Source organism: Rana temporaria, chromosome 5 (genome assembly GCF_905171775.1).
Source record: "Rana temporaria chromosome 5, aRanTem1.1, whole genome shotgun sequence".
In the NCBI taxonomy this organism is placed as follows: Eukaryota; Metazoa; Chordata; class Amphibia; order Anura; family Ranidae; genus Rana; species Rana temporaria.
The window spans coordinates 384464510-384478078 of record NC_053493.1 but is presented as its reverse complement, the minus strand read 5'-3'; positions in this window follow the sequence as shown (position 1 = coordinate 384478078).

The window sequence follows — 13569 nt, the reverse complement described above, 5'->3', positions numbered from 1 at the left end:
AATTTGCACTTATCATAGTTACATATACTGTAGTTACATAGTATCATATGTGTGTAAGGAGGGAAAGGAATGAATAGTGGGACTTTAGATTAGATCTATTGCTGCAAACAAATAATATGGAGAATATATACATATAATAAAACTTTTATTCATCAAATGCAATTTACGCATTATACAGTTTACAACATATATAAAACACAGCCATATACAATGAGCTGACATCTTGATAATAATACCAAAGGGACTTGAAAATAAATGCTATGTTCATACATAATGGTACATATACACACACGTGGGTGGATAATAGATAAAGATTGAAAAGCTGAACTGTCTTGGCATCCTTAAAGGGGATGTAAACCTACATGTTTTTTCAGCTTAATGCATCCTATGCATTACGCTGAAAAAACACCTTGCAGTGTCCGGCGCCCCAGCCCCAGCCGTTTTACTTACCTGACCCCCAAATTTCTGTGGGCGCGATCCCGTGTCGCTCTCTCCATGGGTTCTCAGCTTTTCATTGGATAGATTGATAGCAGCGCAGCCACTGGCTCCCGCTGCTGTCAATTAAATCCAATGATGTGGGCTCTGGGGGCAGGGCCGAGTCATACACTCGTCGTCTATGGACACCGAGTGTATGACACAGGAGCACTCACACAAGGTAACCCCCTCGAGAGAGAGCTTCCCAGAGGGGGTTATCTAATGCGGGAAGGGGCTGCGAGAGCCGCCGTGGGACCCCAGAACAGGTGGATCGGGACCACTCTGTGCAAAACAAACTGCACAGTGGAGGTAAGTATGACATGTTTGTCTTTTTTTTTTTAAATGATCCTTTACAACCCCTTTAAGGTAAAGACTCTACGCATTTCGTGAATCACGCTCACTCATCAGGAGTATAGTTGTAAAAATATTGAACTGTAAGTACATAAAAATGGATATGTAAATTACTTGAAAAAATGTGTAATTTATTTTATTTACTTATTTCAGGTACCTATATAGCGCCGTCAATTTACTCAGCGCTTTACATATATATTGTACATTCACATCAGTCCCTACCCTCAAGGAGCTTACAACCTAAGGTCCCTTAAGCCCCGTACACACAATCAGAATTTTCATCTGAAATTCCGACCGTGTGTATGCCCCATTGGAGTAATTCCATTGGAAATTCCGATGAATTCCATCGTAGTTTTGATAGAGAACATGTTCTATTTTACTCTGATGGAATTCCGTCGGAATTCTGATGTAAGTTTGGGCGGGAAAAAGCCTGATCGTGTGGACGGGGCATTACACACATTCATACATATACTAGGCCCAATTTAGACATGATCCGATTAACGCAACTGAACACCAGTCTGATGTAAAACGATTGCAGAGGGATCACCTGGCCAATCTTAGCTTATATAGGCCCGAGACCTAGGGCGGATCCCCGCCAACATCATACCCAGCGCCATGTGGACTACGGGTAGGCGGTTATGACATCCAAAACCTGGTGGACTGGATCCACGCCCACCCACCCTACGGCCCTAGATGGAAACAGAAACATCCCCTCGACAAGACTGACGCCACTGCTGGGGGGCGTATGTGCATGACGTTGATGAGCAGGAGTACCCCCCCTGCCCCCACCTGTACAGATGACAGGGAGGGGAGGTACTGTAGTGTGTCGCAGCCCTGGACCATGACAAGAGCCAGGGAAACATACCCCTCGTCACTCCATTTCACCACACAGGCCGGATACAGAGCTAGTAAGGAATGAGAGGGAACCGGGATAACACAACGTTAATGACTGAGCATGTTTGTGTAAATATGACTTATCGGCTAATCAATCTTTAATTATGTGGTCTCTATTGGGTAACAATTGGCAAGACAGGTCATAAAGGAAATGGGTGTCTGCCACCTTTGGTAAGTTGCACAATGAAAAAGAGTATGACCTGGCATACCCACAGCAATAAAATCTCCATCCCTATCAATATGTATAAAAGGGATTTAAATGAGATCTATTGCTGCAAACAAATAATATGGAGTATACTGTATATACATATAATTCGACTTTTATTCATCAAATGTAATTTCCGTGGTCTAGAAACGCATGATACAGTTTACAACATATATAAAACACAGCCATATATAATGAGCCGACATCTTGATAATAATGTGTGCGTAAGGAAGTAATATAGTTCAATAGGTAATTTGTTTTAAATGCAATGTGAGATATCGCTGTTTCCCTACACATATGGTACTTTTATGTACGCACTGGCGAATGTTATTGGAAGTTCCTTTGAAATTTTAAGTTTAAAGCAGATATAACTTTTTAAATGACCCTTTAGAAATACGTACATACGCGATCATTATTTTTTTTAAATAGTTTGTACCTTTATGGCCCTGATTTATCAAGTTGCAAAAGCAATTAAGTTACCTTACGATAGAATTCCATGCTTATGTTGACTATAAAGCGGAGCTCTAGTCCCCCAATTATTATTTTTTTAAATGCTCCCCCGTCATTGTTAACACTTCTACTTTAATATTTGGATAATGTCATTAATGTGTTCCTTGTTTTAAATCATTAAATCTAACCTGATCTTGAAAGCAGGCAGGGTCCATCATGGTTGTGGGCATCTGAAACACTATGCAGGGTACACATTTAACCCCATCCTCACCCCCTAGTGTTAACCCCTTCCCTGACAGTCACATTTATACAGTAATTAGTGCATATTTATAGCACTGATCGCAGTATAAATGTGAATGGTGCCAAAATAGTGTCAAAAGTGTCCGATATGTCCGCCATAATGTCGCAGTCCCAATAAAAATCTCAGATCGCCGCCATTACTAGTAAAAAAAAAATAATAAAAAATAATAAATAATAAAAAATAATAATAATTCTGTCCCATATTTTGTAGGCGCTATAACTTTTGCGCAAACCAGTCGATAATTGCGATTTTTTTTTTTTTACCAAGAATATGTAGAAGAATACGTATCGGCCTAGACTGAGAAAATTTTTTTTTTTTTCAATTGGGCTATTTATTAGAGCAACAAGTAAAAAATATAGATTTTTTTTTCAAAATTGTCGCTCTTTTTTTGTTTATAGCGCAACAAATTAAAACCGCAGAGGTGATCAAATACCACCAAAATAAATCTCTACTTGTGGGGAAAAAAGGACGTAAATTTTGTTTGGGAGCCACGTCGCACGCAATTGTCAGTTAAAGCGACGCAGTGCCGGAAGCTGAAATTTCACCTGGGCAGGAGGGGGGGTATATGTGCCCAGTAAGCAAGTGATTAAAGTCTGAAGGACAGCAAAGTTTCCCTTTGTTTAGAAAGTTTCGGAGACCCCTGGTCTAGACAAAGCTAGGTGGCTATGGGGCTTATTGTATCTCCCCAATTAATTACATATTTTATCCTCAGCAATGTTCTGACTGTTAAATTAACTGAAAGGAACCAAATCTGAGTTTTTACTGTGCTACAGTGATTAAGATGGATGGAGCAATATATTTCCAGGATGCAGATAAATCATTCTTTTCTACAAATGCCAGCATTTTTTTTTTTAACAAATGTGGATCTTCTCAGTGGAAATTAAACTGCTACAAACATCCATAAACAAAAGGCAATTATAAAAGCAGGAGCTATAAAATGGAACTTAAAGCCCATCTGAACTTTCAGTTTCCATCAGCTGAATGCATTCAAGATGCTTAAAAACAAAAGACATTCAATGTCTTATAGTTATTATTTTTTTAGAAGGCAGCCACTGCCTGAGTAGAAAAACCTATCCACTGCCAGCATACTGCATAGAAGGACCCTTGGGTAAGGAACACCCCTTGCTGAGTCAGAGGTCTCCCATCCGCAGAGAACATGGGCTTTGCTGATTGAAGATCTCAAGCTCTGAGTCAGCAGATGGCATGTTTGACTCTATTTTCGCAGTGGCTGTAAAGTGAAGTATCATGGCCACATCGCAAACCACAGCTCAACGGTTTACTTTTACTACTCTACCCCCAGCCTCCTGTGTGAACGAGCTTAGGGTACAGCTTGGGCACAATTAATATTTTCATAGGCTGGACTTGATGGACTTGTGTCTTTTTATTAACCTCACCTACTATGTAACTATGTAGATGTCCTCTATAAATGTTACTTTTTTGGGTTCAGGTCCACTTTAGGGTATACATGTTATTCCATGCTGTCCGGCAGCAGGCTCTGCCCCCTACCAAATACCAATTCCCTGAAGCTGTAGGTAGCAGAGATGGTCTGATGTGTGGAGCTCGGTGCCTAAACCCTGAAGATGAGCAGGGCAGCTTTGACCCGGGCCTGACCTCCAACATTCACCAGGGTCCACCCATTGGCCAACCCATCGAATCCACTGTGAATGGAGAGGAATACAATTTACAGCCTACCAATATGTAGATTTGGTGGCTGCATTTGTTTTATTTTTTTTGTGCTTTTTTATTTTCTGTTTTCCCCCGGTGTTCTGGTCAGTTACACACCTCTCGTATTAGAGTGCCCTCACTCTGGATGAAGGAGCAACAGAGACACCTTTGGACAGCAGTCTGAGGGACAGGGAGGGGGTGTTACTAGCTACCACTGCACACTACACCACTGGCTGGGCAGAGCCAGTGCAGCGGGCAACCCCAGCGGGAGTTTGGACTAGGGTAGGGGGCGGAAAAGAACAAAGGGGAGGTGCCAACTTGTAAGGGGTCCGTCGCTCTGAAAGCCCAGGACTCCCGGGCCCCTTATATCTGAATGGGCTGTACCCCCCTGATGGCGGCCCGAAAGGTGAGTATTTACAATGGTTGCACCCACAGTGAACATTGTATGCGTTATGTATAGGGATGAGCCGAACAGCCCCTCGTTCGGTCCGCACCAGAACCTTCGAACGGACCAAACGTTCGCGCAAACATTTAGAACCCCATTGAAGTCTATGGGACTCGAATGTTCAAATTCAAAAGTGCTCATTTTAAAGCCTAATATGCAAGTTATTGTCGGAAAGCGGGTTTGAGAACCCAGGTCTTGACCCAGGGAACATGTATCAATGGAAAAAAACGTTTTAAAAACGGTCGTTTTTTCTGGAGCAGTGATTTTAATGATGCTTAAAGTAAAAAAAAAATTAGAAAAATTCCTTTAAATATCGTACCTGCTGGGTGGCTTTGGCCAATTATGGCTCTCCGTTTTTTGCGCGCTGTGATTGGCCAAGCATGCGGGTCATAGTGCATGCTTGGCCAATCATCAGCCAACAATGCACTGCAGTGAATTATAGGCCGTGACACGCCACTCGAATTTGGCGCGAACGGCCCAAAACTTTCATAATTCGATGAACGATTGAACATACGATGTTCGAGTCGAACGTGAGTTCGACACGAATATGAAGCTCATCCCTAGTTATGTACTAACACTAATCAGGACACTGACAGCTTTACAGAGTCAGGTTTAGTTTTCCTAATTAAACTGAACGGATGCATGGCCAGACACTCTTTGACACGACTGTGACAGATTTCATGGATGTTATTCAAGAGAGCTTGTTAAAAGTTTCACAAAGATGTCGACAGGCAGGGCATGTTCTCGATATACACGGCTTCTCTACAGATTTCTCGGTGTCTTTTTTTATTTAACCTGATCTATAGGAGAAGAGAACACTTTGTGCTCGGGGCCGGCAGAGGTAATGATAATAGAATCCCTCTGCTATTTCTTGTATTCAGAGACTATTCCGGATCCCCGGTGCTCTGATAATTGCTTTTTAACACCGATGTTTCTTAAGGTTCATTCCCAAATTCCCTTCTGCTCCAGTAAATCAATTTGCGTTTACCCTGGCGTTATTTCCGAGCTGCTCAACCAACACATTAGGCTTGGTTCTGCAGTCAATAATAGATTTTCTTTCCCGTTATATCAAATAAATAAAGCAAAAACATCGCTATAACTTAATCTTCCTATTTTTTACATGAAATGTCACAGTGGTCATCATGAGGGACTCTGACCTGGTTCAGGTCTTCAGATGATTCATGAACTTCAATCAGTTACTCAGTTTGACATGCTTGTTGAAGTTTGCTGAAAAGAAAAAGGCAGTTGCCTTTCTTTCCTTTCCTTTCATTTTGTTTCCTTAATTTCCTTTCCTTTCCTTTACTTCCTTTGTTTCTTTCCTTTCCTATCCTGTCCTTACTTCCTTTGTTTCCCTCCTTTCCCTCCTTCATTCCTTCCTTCCTTCCCTTTCTTCTTTCCTTCCTTCCTTCCTTCCTTCCTCCCTTCCTTCCTTCCTTCCTTCCTTCCCTTTCTTCTTTCCTTCCCTTTCTTATTTTCTTCCTTCCTTCTTTGCCTTTCCTTTCTTCTTTCCCTCCTTCCTTTATCACCTTCTTTCATTCCTTCTTTCCTTCCTTTCTTTCCTTCCTTTCCCCATTTCCTTCCTTCCTTCATTTCCTTTCTTCTTTTCCTTCCTTTCATTTCCCTCCTTTTCTTCCTTTCTCTTACTTTCCTTCCCTTCCTTCCTTTTCTTCGTTTCCTTTCTTTCCTTTCCCTCTCTTCCTTCCTTCCCTCCTTATTTTCCTTTCCTTACTTAATTTCCTTCCTTTTCTTTCCTTCCTTTTCTTTCTTTACTTCCTTTTCTTTCCTTCCTTCCTTTTCTTTCCTTTCCTTCTGTCCTTCCCTTCTTCTCTCCCCCTCCCAAGCTTTATTCAGACATTTAATAACACATAATACTTTTTTTATTATTATTTAATTCCAGTGGCTGGACATTTCTAATTTTTTTACATGAATTTGTACTTGTGCCATGATAATCATGAATATAAGAAAGGTTAAATACATCCCAGCTGTCTGTGTGTAGTGTCAAAGTCCTAATTTATACAATCCAAAAGGGATTGAGAGTTACCTGTTAAATATAAAGGTTTTGTGATTATGGATATATTTTTTTTTTTGTGGTATCATTTTTGTGATTACAAAATAGAGAAAGAACCATAGAGAGCAATAGAAGAGAATAAGGAGAGGAAAGAGTAAAATGCAAGGACAGGAAGGGGGAGAGTGTGAGGACAGGGAGAGGAACATAAATAATAGAAGAGGAGAGCAGCGAAGGTGGGAAGTGGAGTGGAGGCAGCATAGGACAAGACAGGAGAGGAGAGCAGAGGAGAGGAGAAGAGGGACAAGTAGAAGAGGAGCAAGGAGAAGATGGGAGAGGATAATAGGCAAGAGGAGAAGTGGGGAGATGGGGAGAGGAGAAGAGGGGTGAGGAGGAAAAGGGGGAGAGGGAGAAGAGGGGAGAGGAGAGCAAAGAAGAAGAGGGACAAGTAGAAGGGGAGCAAGGAGAAGAGGGGAGAGGAGAGGAGGGAAGAGGAGAAGAGGGGAGAGGAGGGAAGAGGGGAGAGGAGAAAGGGCAGAGGGGGAGAGAAGGAGAGAGGAGAAGAGGAGAGAGGGAGGGAGAAGAGGGGAGGGGAGGGGAGCACAGAGGAGAAGAGAGGAGGGGAAAGGGGGGAGCAGAGGAGAAGAGGAGAGCAGAGAAGCAGAAGAGAAGATGGGAGAAGAGAAGAGAGGAGAAAAAAGGGAGCAGAGGAGAAGAGGAGAGCAGAGAAGAAGTCAGGAGAAGTGGGCAGGGGAGAAGAGGGGAGAGGTGAAAATGGGATATAAGGTGAGAGCAGAGCAGAAGCAAGAGGGGAAAGAAGAGCAAATGAGAAGAGGGGAGAGGAGAGAACAGATGAACTGTTGATAGAACAGTGGAGGAGAAGAGAGGAGAGCAGAGAAGAAGATGGGAGACAGCTGAGGAGACGAATGGAGGGGAAAAGAGTGGTTGGTAGGGGAGAGGGGAAGAGAAATAAGGGGAGGGGAGAGATGAGAGAGGAGCAGAGAGAATAGAAGAAGAGAGAGGACAAGGGAGAAATGAGAGGAGAGGATGGTGGGGGGAGGAGAAGAAGAGAAGAGTAAAGGAGAAGGCAGACAAGAGCAGAACAGCGGAGGGGCGCAGAAACAAGAGTAGAATTGGGAAGAGGAGGGTAAGGAAAGGGAAAGTATGAGACAGGTGAGGGGTAAGGTGTGAAGTTGGGGTGGACGGAAAAAGGGGAAATTGAAAGGAGTAAGGGGAGGGTTAGAGGGAAGGAGGAGAGGAAAGGGAGAGATGAGGAGCAGAGGGAAGGGACGTGATGAAAAGAGAAGAGCAGAGGAGAGAAGAGGAGTAGATTGTAGATGGATGGATGGATAAATGAATAGAATAGTGAACACTGCTTCCTATCTGATTTGCATGACTTCATGCTTGCCTAACAATCGGTACTTCCATTTTAAGAAGTCTCTGAAAGTGGCACCTTTGTGGGTATTATTCACCCTATGTCTAAAAACACTAAAAAGTGAAACTTGAGATTTACAGCACGGCAACTCATAAAGCAGAGGATTCAAATGCTGCCCTGAGACTGTAAGATATGCTAAAATTTTGGAGGAGGGAAGCCGAGAACTAATAACTGACAAAACACAATAAAACTTAGTATATTTTAATCCGTCTCTGGAGGGCTATTGTGTCAGGCTGATGAATAAAGGAGGGGAAATTCTCGTCGTTCACCTGTTTGTATATGTCTCCCTGAGCGCAATCTGCACAACGGCACTAAAACTGCATCCCAATCAATAGCTGAAGAAGGAAAAGGCTGCGAAAAAAAAAAATCAGACTGTAAAACATCGGGGAATAAATCTCTGTCCATTTTGGTGAGGCTAGAAAAAGGCCATATGGTATGGATGATAATACTGTGTGCTACTGAAGACAGCCATGAGGCATAATGATGCAATTTACATACTTGACAATTTTTATAGCTTAAAAAGAAAGTGGAAAGCAAAAATCTGAATATCAACTTGAAGCAGAACTCTAGATTAACATTGGGCTTGCTACAAATCCATTCCCAAAATGTAGTTACTGCATAATCAACATAAACGTGTCTTGTTCATTTTATATATATATGGCCCTGATTCACATACATCGGTGCATATTTATGCTGCCGTAGCGTATCTTCTTTACGCTACGCTGACGCAGCGCAGAGAGGCAAGCACCGAATTCACAAAGCACTTGCCACCAAATCTGCGCTGTGTTTCTTAGGCGTAAGTCGTCGTAAGTGGAAGTGGGCCTGAGCCATGCAAATGAGGTGTGACCCCATGCAAATGATGGTAAAGCTACGAATAACGAACAGCGCATGCGCTGTCCCGTGGACGCATCCAGTGCGCATGATCAGAATCACGTCGGAACTACTCCCTAAGATACGCCTGATCACTGCCTACGACGTGAACGTAACCTACGCCTAGTCATATTCACGTACAACGTAAACGACAAAAGATACAACGGATTGTGATCCCTGGTCCATACCTTTGCATGGGTTGCGCCTCATATATGGGGAATAACTTTACGCTGGACGTACGACTTACGCAAACCGCATATATTATGCGCCCTGATTTCCATATTTGAATAGGAAATCAATGGGAGCGCTACATGCGTCCAGCGTAAATATGCGCCCACGATACGCCGGCGTAGGCAAGTTACGTCGGTCGGATGAAGCCTATTTTTAGGCGTATCTCAGTTTGTGGGCACGGCGCACAGATACGACGACGCATATTTGCACTTACGCGGCGTATCTCGAGATACGTCGGCGCAAGTGCTTTGTGAATCCGGGCCTATATGTATATCTTCTCCCTCTACACCTGTTGTGTATTTATTAAATTGACAGAAGGAGGAAAGTACTAGGAGGACATCACCCACAATTTGGTTGGGTGGATTGAATGTTTGAGTTTTTTAAATTTTTATTAATTTGAATGCAAACTGCAGGTCAACATACAGAAAAAGCAGAATGCAATTGCCACAACTTGGTGCAAAAAACTTTTTGAAACCAATGGATTTTCTCCTGTCTACGTACCTTGCCTGCCACTGAAAATGCACCATATTGAGTTTGGAGTGAACTAACCCTCATTCGTATTTATTGTTTACTCAGTTTCTTCAAGTAGTTCTCTTCTCCTTTCCCCTTATTTTTTGAACTCCACAGAGAATAATTGCAGTAATATACTGCAGATGTTGCAGTCATCTTCTCTCTGCAATAATAATAGGGTAAGAGTATGGTATTTACTGCCAGATTTGAAGAGAATTTCTCACTGTCACAAAGGGCTACAGAGTATTGATCCATCTCTTATTTCTACCTACCCTCTAACCTCATAATGACCTACAGCACTAACCGTTCTTATATTTATATCTATGTTCCACTCTGTATAAAAGAAAAGGAGTCGGATTGTTTCCAGAAACAGATGACGGTGTCTTACAATCCCATTATTTGATAAAATAGAAAAAGAGAGACCTAGTGGATCTGACTACCACTGGTCACTGCTTTAGCCGGTTGCTCCTCTCAGCTCTTGGGATTTGTGGGCTGCGTTTTGCTACATTCAATTCAGCTGTTAGCAGAGTTGGTGAGCACACAGTAATTTATTTGTTACCTTGATTGTTATTATTATGTAACAAGTTGTATTATATATATTGGACCGGATTCACAAAGCGCTTACGCCGACGTATCTCCAGATACGCTGCGTAAGTGCAAATATGCGCCGTCGTATCTATGCGCCGGACTCAGAAACTAAGATATGCCTGAAAAAAGGCTTCATCCGACCGACGTAACTTGCCTATGCCGGCGTAGAGTGGGCGCATATTTACGCTGGACGTATTTGGCGCACCCATTGATTTTCTATTCACATATGCAAATGAGGGAGATACGCAGATTCACAAACGTACGTCTGTCCGACGCAGTGCGCGTAAAGTCATACGTCTGGCGTAAAGTTATGCCCCATAAAGGAGGTGTAACTCAGCAGCATCCATGCAAATGGCTGCAGCAGGGAACACAAGCCGACGTATTTTACGTAGTTTACGTAGGATGTGAGTATGACTAGGCGTAGGTTACGTTCACGCCGTAGGCAGTGACCCAACGTATCTTAGGGAGTAGTTCCGACGTGATTCTGAGCATGCGCACTGGGATGCGTCCACGGGACGGCGCATGCGCCGTTCGTTATACATATCTGTCTGGCGCTCGGCCCATCATTTGCATGGGGTCACGCCTCATTTGCATGGCTCACGCCACTTCCACCTACGCCAGCTTACGCCTAGGAAACCCAGCGCAGTTTTGGCAGCACTGGCTTTGTGAATACAGTGCTTGCCTCTCTGCACTGCGTTGGCATAGCGTAAAGGAGATACGCTACGGCGGCATAAATATGCGCCGCTGTATGTCAATTCGGGCAATTGTGTCTTAATGATGTATTTTTATGTCTTACACAGACCACATATTTCAAAAGAACAAATTGCAAGGCCCTGACGAAGCACCATTGTGTGAAACTTGTTGGCCAGCTGCATACTGTTATCTATCCTGCTTTTGTAACTACTGTGGTCAATTCTAATATTTGAATATTTGCTTTTAACGAGTATTATTACATTTTGATACATTTTTTGAACAATTTGTGTCTAGTGTGCTTACCTTTAAACAGTACTGACGATACTCACTTCAAAATCCCTCACTCTGGGAGAACTATTGTTTCTCTCAATTGTTTTCCTCTTTTTATGTTCCACTCTGTGTTTTTCCGTGCTGCATCTCTTCTATGAAATTAACTCACACAAACAACACATCTCCCTTCTAATCTCTAATAACTTCTAAAGCTAAAACATTTTTTATAGAGATAATTAAAAACTGCAGCCAGCTTGTTTTCCACCTGTGTGCCTTTGGGAAAATTCCCCCGGTCTTATAGACACCAAAGGAAGTAAGAGGAAATCTCTTTAAAGTAAGAAAGCCCCTGTATAGCCAGTTGTCTTTGCAACAGGTCTGCATTCAAATATTTCCCTCTATTCCTGTTCTGGTGAATAATCAACATTTTGGATTTATCTGTACTTCCAGTTTTGGGCACAGTGTATGGCAGGTACACCATATTTAGTGCCACCTCTGGGAAGGCCAGGCTGCTACTGGATACATGCAGTCAATGCTGATCCTGACCTTCCTGGGGCCCTAAGCAAAATTCTGCTAAGGGGTCCTATACCTGACCCGTGATGCCGTGAGCTATGTAAACCATTTGACCGGAAAGAAGCGCTCACACGTGTAGTGAAGTCACCACACCCTTGACATTAATTGACGCGCTATGACACAAGGGCAGGGCTGGACTGGGACAAAAACCAGGCCCTAGACTTCATCCAGACTGGCCCACTTTAATTTTGAGTGTCACCAACAGCACCCCCTTACATCAGTGTCCCCATCAGCGGTCCCCTTACATCAGAGTCACCATTACCATCAGAGTCCCCATTACCATCAGCCCCCTTACATCAGAGTCCCCATTACCAGCGGCCCCCTTACATCAGAGTCCCCATTACCAGCAGCTCCCTTACCATCAGCCCCCTTACATCAGAGTCCCCAATACCAGCAGCCCCAAACTCACCGGCTTTCCTTCCCTCTTGACTCTCTGAAGGAATCGTGGGAGAAGCGGAACTGAAGGAAACGCATAAATCAGAGAATACCGATCCCATGGAATTGTCAGGGCATCCGACCCTTGAGCCAATGTATCCCTTGTCCTTGACACAAAGTTGTCCAGTTTTGTGTTGAACCTGGAAGCCAACAAGTCTACATCTGGGGTACCCCATTTCTGACATATGGCTTGAAAAATGTTGGGGTGCATAGACCATTCTCCTGGACTCCGCTCCTGGAATCCGCTTGCCAATTTTCTACCCCTGGAATGAAGACCTCAGATAGGCAAGGAATATGCCTTTCACCTCTGTTTGGGCATCCAGACTCTTGGTGCCTCCTTGATGATTGATATAAGCCACTGCTGTGGCATTGTCGGACTGTATCCGAACAGGACAACCCTGCAATCTGTAAGACCAGACTCTGAGGGCCAGATGAATTGCCCGAATCTCCAGAATGTTGATGGGTAGGAGCTTTTCGGCTCTGGACCACCTTCCCTTTGCAGATGCCTCTTCCAGAACTGCTCCCCAGCCTATAAGGCTGGCGTCTGTGGTTACAATTTTCCAAGTAACCGGAATAAAGGATCTTCCCTTTAACAGATTTTGGGATAGCAACCACCAATTGAGGCTCTGGCGAACCTGAAGAGACAGGATCATTGGAAGGTCCAAGGCATGGATTCTTCTGTTCCAAGCAAACAGGATGCTGCCCGGCAACGGCCTTGAGTGAAACTGGGCATAGGGAACAGCCTCGAATGAGGCTACCATCTTTCCCAATAACCTCATGCACAGACAGATGGAAGTTTTTTTCCTTGCTTTTATCACTCTTTTATGGCTTTGGCTTTTGGCCTGGGTAGGAATACCCTGCTTTGGGACGTGTCTTTAATCATACCCAAATACTCCAGCATTCTTTGAGGCTGTAAAGAGGATTTTCCCAGATTGAGGACCAAGCCTAGGTACTCTAAAAACTCCACTGTGCTGCGCACGTTGCAGTCTAGGTGTGTTACGGACTGATCTCTGAGCAACAGATCATCCAGATAGGCTGTTACTGCTATGCCCCTTGCCCTCAGCTTCACCAGAGGTGGGTCTGGTACCTTTGTGAATACTCGAGGTGCAGTAGCCAGACCGAATAGAAGGGCCACAAACTGGAAGTGGCGCTAATCTACCGCAAACCTTAGAAATTT